Below are 18,723 nucleotides of genomic sequence, written 5' to 3'. Positions count from 1 at the left end.
CTATCACTCGTCTGATGGAGAAGGTCTCCTAGCGGCTTCGGCTGCAGGGAGACAGGGTAGTAGTACTTGTTAAGGATTCGTCACTTGACACTCAGCCCAACAGGTGATGGGTCGGGAACCGGCCCAGCACCGGTCAAACTTAGGTACGCCGCCTGGTTAATACCTAGGAGGTCCACCCTCCAAGGCCTTGCCACTGGGCTTTCCGGTGGAGTAACTTCATTGCTTACTGCCTGAGGCGCCCCTACCGGGGAATGCCGACGGGGTTACTCAGGCAATTTTTAAAATTGCAGGAGTGCCCCTCCTTTAGGGGAGCCTGCTCGATCTCCACTTTCCGGTCTTGTGCCAAATTTTGCCGAGGTGGGCGGCAAATAAATAACTACCCTCATTAGGAGTCAAAAACATTTAACACACCCCCTTTTTTGTTATAATGGAAAAATACTTTCGGATTCAATTTTGGTTTCACTTGAGAAAAGGAAAGAAAAATATAAAAATAAATAAAAATAAATGAACAAAAAAATAAACCAATAAAATAATTGTTTTTTTTTTCTTCTTCTTCTGGTTTTATGGGAATTTTTCTTTATTCTCATCGGTCACAAAGAATTTTTAATATATTGGTATAGTGTGTGCAAAAAGAAGCCATTTTCTTTTTATACATATACAAATAAATACTTTTCAAATATATATGTATAAACATACAAATAGAATACTTTATAAGTACATATGCACAAAAATTCACAAATATACATTTTTGTTGTGTTTTAACAAATGTCCCCCCCCAAAAAAAAAGATACAAAAAGAACTATTTGACAAATAGGAAGTTTACAAAAGGGTTTTATTTAAAATACAAAACTGGAAACATTATGTTAGGTATTAGTTGGTTAATTTGATTAGTAAAGTAGAAATGGTCGCAGTTTAACGTCGTGCCCGGGACAATTTACACATGTTTTTTTTTTTTTTTTTTTTTTTTTTTGACTGTTCATGCTTCTCCTTTTGGGTTTCTGAAAAGAGATTTATTCATAATTATATTCCAAAAAGTTCGGTTATAAAATGTCTTAATTTTATTCTTTTTATAGGTTTAGTGAAAATGTCGGCGATATTATTTTCAGACGTCACATAAGTAAGAGTAATGGATTTTTTTCCTTATTTCATCCCTTATAAAATGATATCTGATATCAATATGTGTCGCCCTTTGATGAATCAGAATTATTTGCTAATAAGATACTGCTCTGATTATCACAATGAATTACTATAGGCTTTTTTTTTACTTAAATCTGGTTTTAAAATAGATTTTAGAAGGGTGTTCAGAAAAATTGCCTCCTGCGCGGAATGAGTAAGAGCCACATATTCTGCTTTACATGTAGAAAGGGCAAGAGTTTGTTGCTTTTTAGTTTTCCAAGAGTTCATGTGTCCAGTCTTTGACAGTCTAAAACAATACCCCGCTATACTCTTTCTATAGTCAGAGTTAGCTCAATCTGAATCCGAAAAGCCTTCTAAATTTAGAGGATATGTAGATGTTTTAAAATCTTAAAGATTGTTCCCTGGTTCCTTTTAGGTAACGAAGGATTTGTTTTGCATGATTAAGATCTTTAATTGTCAGTTTCGATAAGTTTGAGATAGCTTTGTTACAGTGTAACACATGTAACGCCTTGTTGCGGCCATCAAGTAGATGAGGCTCCCTACCATTTTGCTGAAAAACCTAAGTGTGTTTTTAAATTTTAAAAAAGTAAAAAATATTACCATATTAAAAATAACCTATCATACTTTCATAAATCAGAGTCCATTTTCTGTTTCGATATCGTTTCTTTTCGCTCGATCATTTTGAAATGACGAAAAATAACGATTCTGACTACACGTGCGTATAAAACAAACGTTTTTTTAACAATCGTTAAAATAGTAAAACAGAAATTGTTACATTTAACCTAACAGTATTTTTAAATATTAAAAAAATAAATACCATTAAATGAAAAAAAAAACTTTTCTCGACACCGTCACTTTCCGTTCCGAATTCAGCCGAGCCGATTACCGGAAATACATCCGGTTTAAATTGAATCTGCTTTCATATTCAGTGGCGGGCCTTACCGGTAAGTATACCATTAATTAATACTTGTAATTTTGTGCAAAAGTGAAGGTATATAATTCCAGTGTGTTTTAAAATATTAAAAAGTAAAAAATATTACTATATAAAACACATCGTTTCTTTTCGGTCGACTATTTTGAAATGACGAAAAATAACGATTCTGTCTACACGTGCGTATAAAACAAACTTGTGTTAACAATCGTTAAAAGAGTAAAACAGAAATTGTAAAATTTAAAAAAAAATAAAGCATAACTAAAAATACGTTAGGGCAAGTCGAGAAAATTATTTATTGCCAAAATCGCTTAAATGTTATTTGGAAAAAAATGACATTTTCTACAAACATTTAATAAGAAATGCAATTAAAACGGTAGTTTTTTTTTTTTGTTTCTTTTATGTTTTTTTCTGTTTATGTTTCTAGATTTAAAATTTTACTCACTTATTCACATAGCGTTGTTATTATTTCATCGGCAACGCTTGGTTTTATCCGGCTGTTGATGTCATGCGTCGGTGTGTGAATTTATTAAAACATTCCTATGGAAAATAAACATTTAAAATAAAATGGCGCTTATGCACTAACGTTACCGTATTATTTTTTAAAATATTATTTTCACGTTAAATTCAAGTTTTACAATATCTTTTTGGTCATAAAATTGTTAGGTGAAAGTACAGATAACCTGGTCATAGTCTCATGTGTGGAAAATCTAGCTCCCGAAAAATAAGGGTACTCTGGAGAGTAGCACAAATAAAAATTGCCTCAGTCTCGAATGATTTCTTCTCTACTGATCGAGAAAGAAAGCGGTGAAGTGTAGGTTTCTCTCCCCCTCTCTCTTCCTCTTTTAATATCTCTTTCCATCCATCTCTCCCCCTCTCTCAGTCTATATTTCTCTTCCCTCTATCTCTCTCCTTCTCTTTTTTCCTCTATCTCGCTCGCTCTTTTTTTCTAACTCTCTCTCTCGATCCATTACCTATATCTTCTTCCATTTCTCTATTTCCCCTCACACTTTCTCTTGTCTTTCTATATATCTTTCTCTCTATCCGTCAATCTCAATCCCTCATCCTATGTCCGTCTCCTAAATTAATTACAGTGAATAAGGCATTGTCAAAACATGGATAAATCCTATTTTAATCACCTAATTAATTTATTGTGAGAATATAAGTAATTTGGAAATTACTGCTATCTTGAACAGCACCAGGAGTAACTGGTGAAACTTTTCCAATTACATTGATTTTGGTAGCCATTCGGTAACAAAATGACATAACCTTAGCCCTTGCTGTATGCGAAATACCTGCGACCTTACTACTAAGTAGAACTACTGTTTCTACTTTGAAACCAATATTAAACATTCAATTTTTACAAACATTTCATGTTCAACATTTCCAAAACATCCAGTATGGGGAAAAATATTACAGAAATGCAAACCTATTGTTTGGGATGAATGCACAATGGCAGATTTTACAAAAAAGTTACATGTAACTCAATAAACACCAGCAGATGAAATAAATGCTTGCGTCAAATACTCTACTGTTCGGTTCCATGTGAAGATATTAAACGTAACTCAAAATATGTATGTCCAGTTGCAGACTGCTTGACCAACATAGAAATTTTTATATCACTTGTGCGCAATTGCGTACAGAAAAGTGCCGGCTGATCCGAGTTAAGGGCGAAATTCTTTGACTTTCACCTTTTGTAATTTTATTACATCAAAAGAAGAGTTGGTTTAAAATGTGTTTCCAGATATTTAAATTAATTATACGAATTCCACTTGACTGAGTGAACGGCTATACTTGCAGCTCAATGCAAATACGCCCATGAACTTAACGCTATTATTCAACGTAAAATTCGAGTAGGGTAGCCACATCCATCGACACTGTTGTGGAAGCAGATAATGTGGTTAATTACCCAACAGCTAGAGTTGCCAGGGATGACACTGCATGTACGACAACTTAAAATTGGCGTACTAACTATCACGTTGTGAAATATAAACCAATACAAGCTTGGCAATTGTACACGGCTTTCAGTAAAAAACAAAACAATATCATACAAACACCAATCTTAACAGGACCGTTCACCGGTGAATATATCTACATTCCATGCATTCCTATGCTTCCACCGGATACACCATTACACTTTAGGAAATTGCACTTTCCAATTGTATTGTCCTTTGCGATAACCATCAACAAATCTCAGGGAATAATCTTTACACTTTGGAGGCTTACAGCTACAGACTGACTGCTTTTTCACATGGACAATTTATGTTACGTGTTCAAGAGTCACCAAACCAGAAAATAGCTATACAAGCTCAGAAAATAGGACAACACACATTGTGTACCCATACGAATTGGGAAATTTAACCTATAATAAACATGTATTTTCTCATTTTGAAACTTTTTCTATTGCGCCAATTTGAGCCACGCAGGGTACAGCGAGTATACATATATTTATGCATATATAAATAGCACATTATTGTATATATTTATATACTGTGCATACATTTATATTTACATGCACATACATATTAATTCACACGCATGCACCCACGTGTATACTGCGTTATTAAGTGTATATACGTTTAAATATGTACTCACCTATATATATATATATATATATATATATATATATATATATATTAAATAGATAGGTGCACGCATATCTTATTTTAATAAAGTCGTATTTTTCTGTTTATTTGTTTGTTTATTTTTCACAATATATGTAATATATGTACGTTATAGCAGATGTCGTAAAACAAGATGGTTCCATATTCGACGTATACGTTTCATCCTGGCAAGCCCGCGTATATACAGCAATTGTCTTTAAAATGTTTTCGCTTCCCTTAAATTCTTTCTGTTTTAATATATTTTTTCTTTATTTATCTTTGTTTTTTGTTTACGTTTATATGTGGTCCACTCACAGATACTTTGCAATACATTCACGGTTATCCTCAACTCCGTGTGTATTCTGTTAATATTCTGTTTTATTTTTTATTTATATTTTATTTTCATTCTTCGTATTTTCGAAGATTTTGACGCTTCTATACTTATTTGTTCTTAATGTAGCATACATCTTACAGCATAATATAATTCCTTTATCCACACCAGTGTAAGAGATTGCAAGAACTTTGGAATATATGATTAGCTGCATAGGAAATTTTTTTAACAGATGCTTTTTTTCATATACTTATATTTGATTAGGGTTGTTTGTAATTTTTTGTTTTCTCTCAATGATAAAATAAGCATGATGTGGAAGAGTTTAACTTTTTATAGACTACATCAACTAGTTCAACGAGTTTATATAGGTTCAACTAATTTATATGCTATATCAACTAGTTTATATGGGTTCAATTAATTTATATGCTATATCAACTAGTTTATATGGGTTCAATTAGTTTATATGCTATACAAACTAGTTTATTTTGGTTCAACTAATTTATATGCAAATATATTATTATCTGCTTGCAGGTGTTTGGCCATGTTGGACATATTCAGTGTTGCTAGATATAATGCTTCAAGCTGTGATTAGAATTACATTAGTATTAGCAAGATGACTCATAAACTATCTCGCACTTCAAAAATTTTACGAAACATTTAATATAATGATATTTAGTATATATAATTAAATATATTACCGTTTCCAAGAAAACTAAATAGTTTTCGCAAAGGGAAAACCGTGATTCCCTATACTAGAGAGGTAAAAATAATATGAGGAGATAGCAAACGTCATTTGCTTTCCGTCATTAATTATATTATTCATATTCTTTTCTCACTCCTTCTTTTAATCCGCTCTCTCTCTCTCTCTCTCTCTGTCTCTCTCTCTCTCTCTCTATATATATATATATATATATATATATATATATATATATAACATGTATATATATATAACTAGCAAAAGTACCCGTCGTTGACTGGGTTCAAAAACAGCCTACAGAAAATGGACTCTGATTTATGAAAGTATAATAGGTTATGAAAAGGAAGGGTTGTAAAGAGATAGCTTCGAATTTGAGTAAATTTATCTGCGTAAGTATACTTCGATAATTATGTTTAGATTTGAAGAAATATGGTATAATAAAATTATGGCGTGATCGTTCGCACCTGACCTCCATAGAATGGAAATATGTCACAAAGTTTAACAAGTTTTTTTTAATATAGATCCACAGAATATTATGATAAGTGTTTCAGTGTGAACAGGTATGGTATAATAAATTGTGGGGTTTATCTATTTCATTTTTACTTTCATCATATTTTGTTTTGGTTTTGATACCCCCAAATGCAACCTAAATTTACAACCCTTCCTGTTCATAACTAATCATACTTTCATAAATCAGAGTCCATTTTCTGTAGGCTGTTTTTGAACCCAGTCAACGACGGGTACTTTCGCTAGTATATATATATATATATATATATATATATATATATATATATATATATATATATATATATAAATTGTGCATATTTTATATGAGGCACTTAAGAAATACTGAATTAACTGAAAGATTAATGTTTTCGACATTTCCAGATCTGTTTGACGTCAATCTCCACGCCGTGTGGCGCCATAGTCTTGTTTCTCTTGTTAAATATTTACCCAGGACTGACAAATATAAATGTGTAGTCTTCGTGACTCAGAATATACCGATATTATACAGTTTATAATATTAATGTATTTTAGAGGTTAAAATATTATAATTAATTGTATTGTTGTCAATTGGACATTTAATACTATTTGGTATACTATATTTATTAACTTTTATGCTATTATTGGCGCTTATAATATTATTACACAATTTATTATTTTGTCTGTGCGATAGAAATGACAAGAAATACCACAAAGGAAAAATAGTATTCGCACATAAAAATATTCTTTTTGTAGTATCCATGCGCAATTCCGAGCTGAGGACTAGATAACCTGCGTAAATACGAGAATCGTTTAAAGTCAGTTAAATACAAAACATACTGTATAGAGTAGGAAATGATATTTTATATGTTATAAACAATTACGTGTTTTACGTCAAAATGCCAGTATTATTGAAACTAATTGTCGGGCTAAGATGTATTACTTCATTATTGTCAACCATCCGTTACATTATTATGTAGGCTGATTATCTAGGCTTGCATCGGATTACAAGCAAGTATTCGATAAATATCCGAATTATTCATATCTCACAGCTTAATATATTTTAATTTACTAAAACTCTTTCTAATCATTTTATTTTTTGTCTATTGTATATGCTTTATTCCACCGTTTGTTGATCTTGTCAGGGACTTTCCTAGATTTACCTTCTACATTTAGATTATTATTTCTGATCCCATCAAGATGTTTCATACGCACTCTTTTTATATTAAGAGATGCTTAATTAATTATTGCTGTTCATGATTTACTTCATGCGTTCAATTTTTGCTGTTTTCTAATAAAATGTTGTCTCGATGTTCATATTCTACTACATTGTCACATAGTATATCTATATTCCACAATGATTTCACATTATCAATCATCACCATATTTTCTGAATTATTTCTTTTATTCTTAGTGATATATGTTGTAGTGATAGTAGTCACACCATATTAAATTTCAACACTCGGCACAACATTGCAAATATTTGCGTAAAAGAATGCAATAATGAATCTAGATCTTGCGATGTTGAGAAGTAATTTTACTTGTTAGTTTTACTATTCATATGAATTTAATATAGTGTCCATTAATTCTAAATAATAATCGATATGAACACGTAAGTAACATTAAATAACTAAGAAACACTTACCCATGTTATGCGGAGGACGTGTTAAATGTGGGTGACTGAATCAATTGCACAAACGCTGAAATGTCGGCATTATTACGAAGTGACCATACCATTCATAATACGAAGTAAATTTTCTAAATAAAATTTTTTCGATCAAAAGTGTATAATGTTTTTTTTACAAGGTGGTCAGCACTTATCAACGCCCGGAAGCCACTAGGGGATAAGGGTTATTGTGTGTATAGAATGTTAGTATTGGAGATTTGATAAATTGTCTGACTTAAGGGGGCGGTTCACCAGGAATTTTTTTATGTTGGACCTGAAGACATCCAGGTTGTAGTCAGGTGGGAAACAGGCAAACGGAACAGAGTTCCACAGGCGTGCACTTCGACGAAAGAAGCATTGTTCATGGAATCTGCGTTTAGGTTTTGGAACAGTTAACGAGCGGGGAAATTTTAGCAGTGGTGTCAGCTAGACGGGTGTTTTTCGTGAAAAATTGTCGAGGGGGGGCAGAGATTGAGCCCAGACGAGCACTTGCCATAAAAGTAACGATAAAACAAAGAAGGCTCGCACCGTCTCTCCTTCTGTGGGAGAAAGGTTGCAGGGAAGAGAAAAAGGCATCCTCCACTAAACTACGAATCTATTTTTGTATTCTATCAAGACAGCGTAGGCTGTTTTTAGCAGCTCCTGCTCAGATGTGGCAGCAGTATTCCATCCTTGGATGTACTTGGATTTTATATAGACAAAGAATTGCATCAGCAGTGAGATATCTTCTGGAGCGGTAGAAGGATCCTACCATTTTTACAGCGACCTTGGCAACTGATATGTTCCATTTCAGGTCAGGAGTAAAGGTCAAGCCCAGAAACATATCAAAACATGCAGCTACCACTATACGAAAGCCACCCATTTCAATTGATGCCAGATGGGGATCAGAGCGTTGATGATGTAAAGATATGAACTTGGTTTTAGATGCATTAAAAGTAACCGGCCACCGCTTCCCCCACTGTACCACGCGCTCAAGTTCAGAGGAGAGAGAATCCGAGAGAACTTTGTCATTTACAGCCTTTGCTCTGTTGCCATCGTGTCATCAACATAGATGTCAACGAATGACTTAAGTTAGTGTTTTGAGAGATCCTTGATGTAGATCAAGAAAGAGAGTTGGGCACATGATATACCCCTGAGGAACTCCAGCATTAATACTGAGGGCCTCTGAGTTCTGTCTATCAACCACTACTCTTATGAACCTATTAGAGAGAAATGATTTAATAATTTAAATAATTCCAGTTATTCCGTAGCTGGAAATTTGTGAAGTAGGCCTTTATGCCATACCTTATCAAACGCCTTTGATATGTCAGGAGCAATTTCCTTGGAAGGAAGCCTTTGCAAGATATTCACTAATCCTATGCGATATAACCGTTAGCACATCTGCTGTAGATCTGACAGAACGGAAACCATATTGCATGTAACTAAGAAGGTTATTTCTGCTGAGGTGTTTGACTACGTCTCTCCACACTAACGTAATGTACTTGCAATAACCCTTATCCCTGAGTGGCTTCCGGGCCTTGATAAGTGGTGATCACTGTGTAAAAAAAAAATTAATATGAATTCTAGCAACTTAGTCATGACACAGCAGACTTATTGGTCGGTACCGAGATCAAGAAGACTTATCACCTGAATTCTTCAATACAGCGCATACCGATGAGGATTTCCAGGGTGTTGGGAAGCACTTCTCGTTAAGGCAACGCTTAAACAGTTTTGTAAGTATAGGGGCAAGTTCTGGTCGAAGCTTTTACAGCATTATAATTGGAATGCCGTCAGGGCCAGTTGCTTTACTGGAATCAAGGTTCTTAATTAGCTAAGCAACCGCACGCACAGATATTTGTATGTTGCACAGTGTGCCCCGCCTCTTCTGTGTGAGGTCAACCAACTTAGTTCAGCCAATATTACCAGTCTTGAAACCTGAGACCCAAAATGATATCTATTCCCATGACCTCCAAGTTCAGCGGCTGTCATTCAGAACACCTGGTGCGGGGTTCTTCAGGCAAGCCGAGCGTCACTGCTCTGTCATCCAACATTTCCTGTTATTGAATGTTTCCAAGTAGCAAATATATATATATATATGATTCTGAGAATAAACAAAATATATATCTGATTTTGTCAATAAAATAAAATATATATCTTATATCTTTTACTTTAAGTATTTTTGATATCCGCTGTCGCCCGGGATTAATTTAACAATTTTAGCACATTTACCCGGTCTTCCTCAGGTCCCAGGGAAGTCTCAACTTCCCCAATGGGGAGAAAATCGCTCCCTCAAGTTGATTTTATCACATAGCGTTTTTTTCTGTCATAGGAGAAAGTACGGGGAGTGGATGGCCTTCGCCGCATAGGGTAGAATTAGCTACAAATTTCTTGGCAAATAGTTTGGCCTTGTCTAATACTGACGAGATGACCGCAGGTCCATTGATGCTGGTTGGGATAGAACGAACGCTTCTATTCAGGATACTGTTTGCTATTTGCCCAAACTGGTGGGAACCAAGGCGCTGCTCAGCTACTTTGGATTTAACGGACTGAGCATATAGTTCTCTTGCATTTTTTATTACACTTTTACAATAGTTGTTGGCATTCCTGAAAGCAGCTTTAGTTTCAGTGCATTTATTTCGTTATTAGCTATGAAAAAAATGATTTATGTGCGCGATGGCAGGAGCACATTCTGGGGATAACCATGGTGGCTGTTAGGTTTTTGTTGGAATTTTTTGGATGGTATGAATCTGTCTATGCCTACAATTAACTATTCGGTCAGGTCTGATACTATGGAGGACACATCCGTTTTAAACATGGAATACAGGGATAGATCAGATATAAATGTACGGAAGCTATCCCAGTCAGCCGTAGAGTATCGATATACAATACAGTGGAGAGGTACGTCTGAAGACTTATTGCATTTCGTTTTTATCTTAACTGATACAACTGAGTGGTCGGACGATCCCAGAGGAAACAGAACATGAACATAACTACGGGGAAGTTGTAAGAAAGATGTCTTGCATACTTACCGGAGGTATCGGCCACACGAGTGGGTTCGTGAACAATCTGGGTGAGGTCATAGGCAATGGCGAAATCATGACATAACCTCCCCTCATTATCTATCTTATTCGAGTGGGTCAGCCATTCCACATTGCTGACATTGAAGTCACCAGAACCGTGGATGAGCAGACACGATGTGGTGAATTTCTCAGATATGATCTTAAAGAGAGTAATCCCGCTGTTTTGGAGTCGATAGAGGGCAAATATAAATGCAGTGGTGTAAACAAGTGCAACTTCGAAGCACATATGAGGTAAATAAGGGTCTTCACTGAGATATCCCTACCACAGGTAAAGCTATCTTCAATGTAGCACCATATTCCATGCCCATGGCGATCTTTTTGGGGTCAGATTAAGATGTTATTTTAATTTAGATGTATAATTACAACCTAGAGTGAATTTGTTGTGCAAATGTGGGCTCTGAACAATGATATTGATATTAATTAAATTTAAACCAAAAATAGTGATTGTCATCAAATTGTCACATAGTATATCTATATTTCACAATAATTTCATATTATTAATCACCGCTATATTTTCTGAAATGTGCGCGTATTTATTTTCATTGTCATCAATATCTTTTATATATATATATATATATATATATATATATATATATATATATATATATATATATATATTTATATGTTTCTAGCAATATTGTCAAGAAGACTTTGGTTGTTCTTTTGGGTTAACTTTTCCCAATTACTAACGATGTGTTGTACTTTCTTATCTTTTTGCCCACACAGTGGTCACATCTGTGAGGCACATACGGCTTCTTTCTCAAACTTCAAGACATTTTGACAACGATTGCCAGATTTTTCTTGTCCACCTTTCTCGCAGATGCCTACTAAATTGACTTTCTTAAAAACCTTCTCTTTCGCTTTCTATTCACCTCTAGTTATAAATGATTTGCACTCAACTTTGTCAATCGTTTGCATTTTTTTTATTAATTTGTGATATATTATTCATATATTTTTGCTCACAGTAAGAACACAGTTTCGTCTAAGTTTTAATGTATACTATTCCCTTGCCAAATCTTCACAAAAATACTCGTAGACTATCGACTATCGAAAATTATCATCGGTCTCTATCTCTGCCTAAATATAAACAGAAAATCCATGAACAAAACTTCTTTTCTAAAACTACCAACCTGTGGAATAATACTCGTCCCACGCCTATGCGTTTACCTCAGGTATTTTGTTTTCCTGTTCTAATCCTGAGCCAACAATCAACCGTAGTCTTCTCTTGTGTTCTAATATTTCTTTCATTTCAGCTGCTTTTATTTTATCTAATTCCACAATTGTTAAATAAGTTTATCTTTCTAATCCTTACTCTGTTTTCATTTCCTATTCAAAATCTCCATTCCTTCTCTTTCAACAATTTTCCATTTTTCAATTCATGCCACCCACTTTTCCTCCCAAATGTCATGCCTATACTATTAGTAAACATGTGAAAATGTATCACAAGCATATTTAGCTAGCCTTCATTGTTTGTATAAAAAATAAAGTGGTCCATAAATAATAAATGGTTCTTTTTCATGCTGTACACACACATTTATCTTCAGTAATATGAATAACATGGGTATCACACTCAAACCAAACAACTATGGCGGCAAGATGTCCCTCTGAAAAAATCTGTTTTCATATGAACTTTTCATGTTTTCATACTTTTCCAATGTTGATTGGTGAAATAAAAAAGAAATTCACGGATAAGGACCTTATTTTGTCTATATATACAATTTTGATGCCAGTGTGGGAACTGTACATACACTTATTCGCGATGAACTGAAATGCGGAAGATTTTGTGCGAATGAACCTGTCCACAACTCCATCTTTGTCACAGACTATTTTAGCAAAATGAGCATCAAGTCCCTCAACCTTCCGATTGTTCAGACCTTGCTCTCTATGACTCTTTGTTGCCCTCTAATCTCAAGGAAAATCGTGAAGCTTTAATAATCACAGTTTTCTGATAATGCTTTAATGATACAAATGGGATAAGAGTTTCAGGTGTGTACTATCAATAAAAGTCTCCATACGAAAAAAAATCAGGACACCTATTGAAGACACCTCGTGTTTGTTTTCTATGATCTATGCTTAATAATCAACCAAGCGATGTTGTTATTTCGTATAATAGGAAAATAATTATTATAAGCGAATAATTACATACAATAAAATTGACATAATTTTTATAAGAGATTTATAGTTTTAGAACAAAATAAATTGAATAGTATTTAAATATCATTATTTGGCATCATACGCTGTGATATAAACGACTATGTAAATCGCATATAGTAAATAATTTGTGTTTTGAATACGTAGATCTGTTTCTTTTCAGCAGTACTCTCTGTAACAGCGTTATTCTATTTATATTGTCCTCGTTAACTAAAGATGGTTTTCTTAAAAATGTTATTCTGCGATATTCTCCAACAAAAGATATTTGAGATTGTTACAAATTTCCTTTTTTTTCTTCTTCCTGTTGTGTCTAAACCGGACCAAAAATATTATTAGAAACATGTAGATAACGAGAAACACCAAAGCCAAAAAACGTTAAAGAAGCGATCACCAACACAACTGAAAAAAGATAGCGGCATGCAACTAAGTAAACGTGACCTTTAATGAGATGAGAAAAATGAAATTATTTCAGCATTCTGTGTTTTCCCCAAGGTAATTTATGCTGTAAAACTGTTGACGACAGTAACCGTGCTTCGTTTCAAATAGAATCGATACCATATATAATGATATCAGAGCAAGAGTGGTAAACGGATTGACAATACTTCGCTTTCCATAAAATGTAATTATACATACTCCTTTGTTTGATTAACACAAATGTATTAACTTACATCTCAGATTAGGTCTTTGTTCTTAATTTAGTAGTCTAACTAATACTGTTGAATCTTACTTGTTTGAATATATATATATATATATATATATATATATATATATATATATATATATAATTGAACACGTATATAGAATGTGTTTTAACCACCCAACGCTTTAGTTACCTTCAAAATGTATTTTATATACGTGTTTCACTTCATTTTCTATTTACCAACGCTTTCAAACAGAAATGAAGTGAATTAATAACATATAAATGCTTAATTCGGGCGTAGCCCTTGGATAATACAGAGTTTTTGAACGTTGTAAACGTTCCACACACGCTATGTGGCTGACTCTTGTTTATACTTTCCTGATAGTCGCATCTTAAGCTATTTAAGGGTCATATATGAACCTATATACCGTGTACTGGATAAGGCGGTTGAAATCCGGGCTTTATCTCTTGATATATCCGAAGCCTTTGAGAAAGACTGGCACAAACGGATACTAATAAAAATAAAATTGTGCGGTAAAACTGGACGTATACTAAATATAATTAGATCTTTCTGAGATAATAAGACAACCACATTTTAATTGATGTCATTGATGGCTGTACATCCAAGCAGCAAAACATTACTGGGGTATTTTTCAGGGGTCAATCCTTGAACCAATATAATTCTTTATATTCATAAACGATCTCCCTGATAATATTGTGTCCGAGATGGGTATTTCATGATGAGACATTGTTCGATAACATGCATGAGAGGAAGGGGTGTGCATAAATCTAAGACAATAGCAGAATAGTTAAAATGACCTCCATACTAGTGGAATTGGGCCGCAAATGGATGAGAATATTTAATGCTAGTAAGACTAAACTGAACTCCTTTAACAACTACAAGCCGCATCTATAACCAACAATATCCATAAGAATTATTCGTTGAAATCCATAGTCCTTACATTCACGAGCAATATGAACTGGAATAAATACACTGGATACATTGCGAAGGCTGCTGCAAAGAACCCTCTATCGAGCAAGAATACATACAGAGTGTTCGGACGACAGAAGTCGTGAACGTTGCATAAATACTAGTTGACTGCCTCTAATTTTATATAGTTTTGACAGTGCCCTTAAGTAATTATTCTTCGAAGGGCTTGAGTATATGTATATATATGTATATATATATATATATATATATATATATATATATATATATATAATATATATATATATAATATATATTTATATATAATATTATATATATTTATATATAATATTATATATATAATATATATATATTTATATATATAATATGTATGTATATATATAATATATATAATGTATATAATATATATATATATATATATATATATATATATATAAATGCAAATTAATCGGGGTTTATCGATATAGTATAGTCTTAATGTTCAGCATAAAGCAAAGAATATATGTAATTTCATGGCTATATTATGGGACATAAACTTACGTTAGCTTAACGTAGTGTAACATGGTTTCTTAGAGCATTTAGGTGGTAAATCTTGTTAAAAATCACAAGCTAGTAAATTAAATATAGATGTATCACTTTTTATGAATAGTATAACAACGAAAATTTGTCGATTATGCGTAAATTAATGATATTAGAATTCAATCTTTATAACTCATAGCAAAAGTTATAGTGCAAATATCAAGATTGACAAATAAATGGGTGGGTGGGAACGTAAATAGGATCGAAAATATAGTCAAAATACAATAACACTTTATAAATTTAGCGCTTAATGGAATCCAGTGAGACTTGATTCCTCTCGTCCGTAAAAGACAATTCCACTTAAGTAATCGAGGCCGTATATTGTAACGGTCTGTTATATTCCTTTCTAATATTAAGTGTAACGAAGAGTCGGTAATGAATTTGCGAATGATTTCCATGTACCAATGACATATCTTAATTTGTGATTCAGCAAAACACGCTCTAAATATTTTATACAGAACAAAAGCTTTACTTAAAATGCAAGTTTATTAATTTGCATAGATTAGTTTTATTTACCAGCGCTCATACACAGTTTGGATTTATTTAATGCTGAATAAACTAACTACTATATGTGAATGGTTACAATGCAAAGAGACCGTGTGATAAGCGATGACGACATGTGCTTACATGTGACAGCATACATAGGTAATTTAAGCAAATGCGCCTTTTTTATAGTGAAAATATGATAGTCGTTATAGCCGTGTTAATAGTATTCGCCCATACATGATAACAATGGATCTGAATGCATTCTAAGGTAAAATAAGTAGACGGCATCTATTACATCATCAAGAGTTTCACAAGAGAACGAGGGTCACAATGGGTGAAGCAGATAATAAAGAACCTAATTTGCTGAATAGTCTTGAATGTGTTTATGATAAATTTCTAAGAATAAAACATCGTTATAGACCAACGCAGAAACTAAATATAGTTTGCTTAGTGAGAACCCATTCAACATCATATGATTATTGTTTTATATGAAATCATTAGTAATATACGAATGTAAAATTTAGATGCGAATTTGGAAGAAAATTGTAAATATATTCTACGAAATAATCTCTTGGGAAGTAAATAGAGACGTGGCTGAAATAACTACATGAAATATACTGTTCTAAAAGTGGAAGTTAGTAAATATCGTTGCACTTATTTTAACAATAGCATGCCAGAAAAATTAATAACACATCATGAATTAATTTTATATCAAACAAGAAAAATACATTCTCAGAATTATATAACTATGTCCTCGAACAGAATCGTTTTACACGGATGTTATGCCTCCTAACACAGATTAATATTAAGATATAAGGATTAGTTTTGTTTATTTCATCAACATATGTTACGTTTTATTGAATTAGAAAATGTCAAAAATGTAATGTTTAAACGTAAGATGTCTAAAAATTGAAATACTAAAGATCTTGCTTTATTTATGTCTAATGATTAACGATCTAACTCAATGAAATATTTATAATTCAAATGGAAAGTTATGAATATATTATAATCTCACTGTTGAACAATCCAAATATCAGTTCATGTCTAATAGCTCTTAGTAAAATAAACTAATATCGAAGGCATATAATTTTAAAACAGGACTTCTACTGCCTTTAATACATTAAAATAAATTGAAATAAATATAACCACCATATTCAATAGCCGTTTTCTTCCAAATTCCTTATGATAGGATAATTAATTTAAGAGTAACTCTTGTGCATACAAACATATGAACATGTGCATATACATAACTTTATATAAAATATAAATTGAACAAACAAAATAAAAACATAGAATTGATAGAACTGTTCTAAATGATGTATGATAATACTAAGAATACGACGAAATAGAATTGATGGTGAATAAAAATCATAGAAAGATGAGGAAAAACGACTGGAATACAGAAAAGTCTTAGAATTATTTTACAAAAATATAGAAAAACCAGGAAAGCAGAGAAGACTATTATTACTATTCAGACGAATATAAAAAAAAGATAGCGATAATTAAGTTAAAAAAATTGTAAAGTTGGAATTCATCTACAAATAAATCCTTCTCTATGAGTTTTATCTCGAATAATGGAGCCGAAGAGTTATAATAAATTTGTCGGCGTCAATTTTATTCGCTTTTGGCACTCGTCATTCACTCGACACCTGTGCGCAGAAACGCAAGAATCGAATAATTTCTGCGCATCGTACATTGTTTTTCTATTTTTCATTTTTTCTTTTGTTTGTATTTCATTTCTATCCGGAGGATATTCAAGGAAATAACACACGGAACACCTGAGACGTTTATAAAAGATAATTGATGCTGTATTTCCTTTTTTCGCGAAAATAGAGCGCAACACATTGCATGTGCTCCGACATCATTGTTTTAACAACGTTTTCTCTTAATTATATGCAGTGTTTTTACATTTGGCTTAAGATCTCTTTCAAATTGGCCATATGCCACATATGATTTACATAAGATATAAGATGTAATGCATAATACGCATTATCAATGAAATGATGAAGTAAATCTTTGCTTTTCGCGATCAATTTATTAGGCTTAGATATTGCCTTTGCCTGACCTGATACATATTTAAAAGCTTTAAGGCTAGAATTTCGAAAAATTAGCATAATAAATGCTAGTTACTTAATATCTAAGCTAATATAGTCAGTATCTTTTTTGCGCATGTTCAGCGAACATCTGTAGAAAACACAGAAATGGATGGTTGTTTATAATGTGGACAAGGACGTTCTTGGGGTTCAAAGCTATTTTTTAAAATTTAGATGACCATATCTTAAATTTAGATGACGCTATATTAAATTTAGATGAATATATATTAAATTTAGATGAACATATATTAAATTTAGATGACCATATATTAAATTTAGATGACAATATAATGAATTTAGACGACCATATATTAAATTTAGATGACTATATATTAAATTTAGATGACCATATATTAAATTTAGATGACCATATCTTAATTTAGATGAGCATATATTAAATTTAGATAACCCTATATTGAATTTAGATGAGCATATATTAAATTTAGATGACCCTATATTAAATTTAGATGACCATATATTAAATTTAGATGACTATATATACAAATTTTGATGACCATATATTAAATTTTGATGACCATATATTAAATTTAGATGGCCATATATTGAATTTAGATGACTCTATATTAAATTTAGATGACCATATATTAAATTTAGGTGAACATATATTAAATTTAGATGACCATATTTTAAATTTAGATGGGCATATATTAAATTTGATGGTCATATATACAATTTAGATGACCATATATTAAATTTAGATGACTATATATTAAATTTAAATGACCATGTATTAAATTTAGATGGCCATATATTAAATTTAGATGACTATATATTAAAGTTAGATGGCCATATATTTAATTTAGATGATCCTTATTAAATTTTGATGACTATATATTAAATTTAGATGAACATATATTAAATTTAGATGTCCATATATTAAATTTATATGACCATATA

At 32.4% G+C, this 18,723-nt stretch overlaps 1 long non-coding RNA gene across 1 annotated transcript in view; it reads right to left on the bottom strand.

Annotated features, from left to right (window-relative positions):
- Positions 1-302: 302 nt before the first annotated feature.
- LOC145288233 (uncharacterized) overlaps positions 303-18,723 on the bottom strand; it is a 500,017-nt gene continuing 481,596 nt past the window's right edge. The window contains exons 4-5 of the long non-coding RNA XR_013869269.1: positions 2,514-2,608; positions 303-998 (exon numbers count right to left, since the gene is read on the bottom strand). This is a non-coding gene — a long non-coding RNA (uncharacterized LOC145288233). The remainder of the gene's footprint in view (positions 999-2,513; positions 2,609-18,723) is intronic.

The sequence above is a fragment of the Euprymna scolopes genome, chromosome 11 (genome assembly GCF_053919585.1).
Source record: "Euprymna scolopes isolate OS-2025 chromosome 11, ASM5391958v1, whole genome shotgun sequence".
NCBI lineage: Eukaryota > Metazoa > Mollusca > Cephalopoda > Sepiida > Sepiolidae > Euprymna > Euprymna scolopes.
The sequence above is the reverse complement of the archived record's forward strand: the minus strand, read 5'-3'. Positions and strand labels throughout refer to the sequence as shown.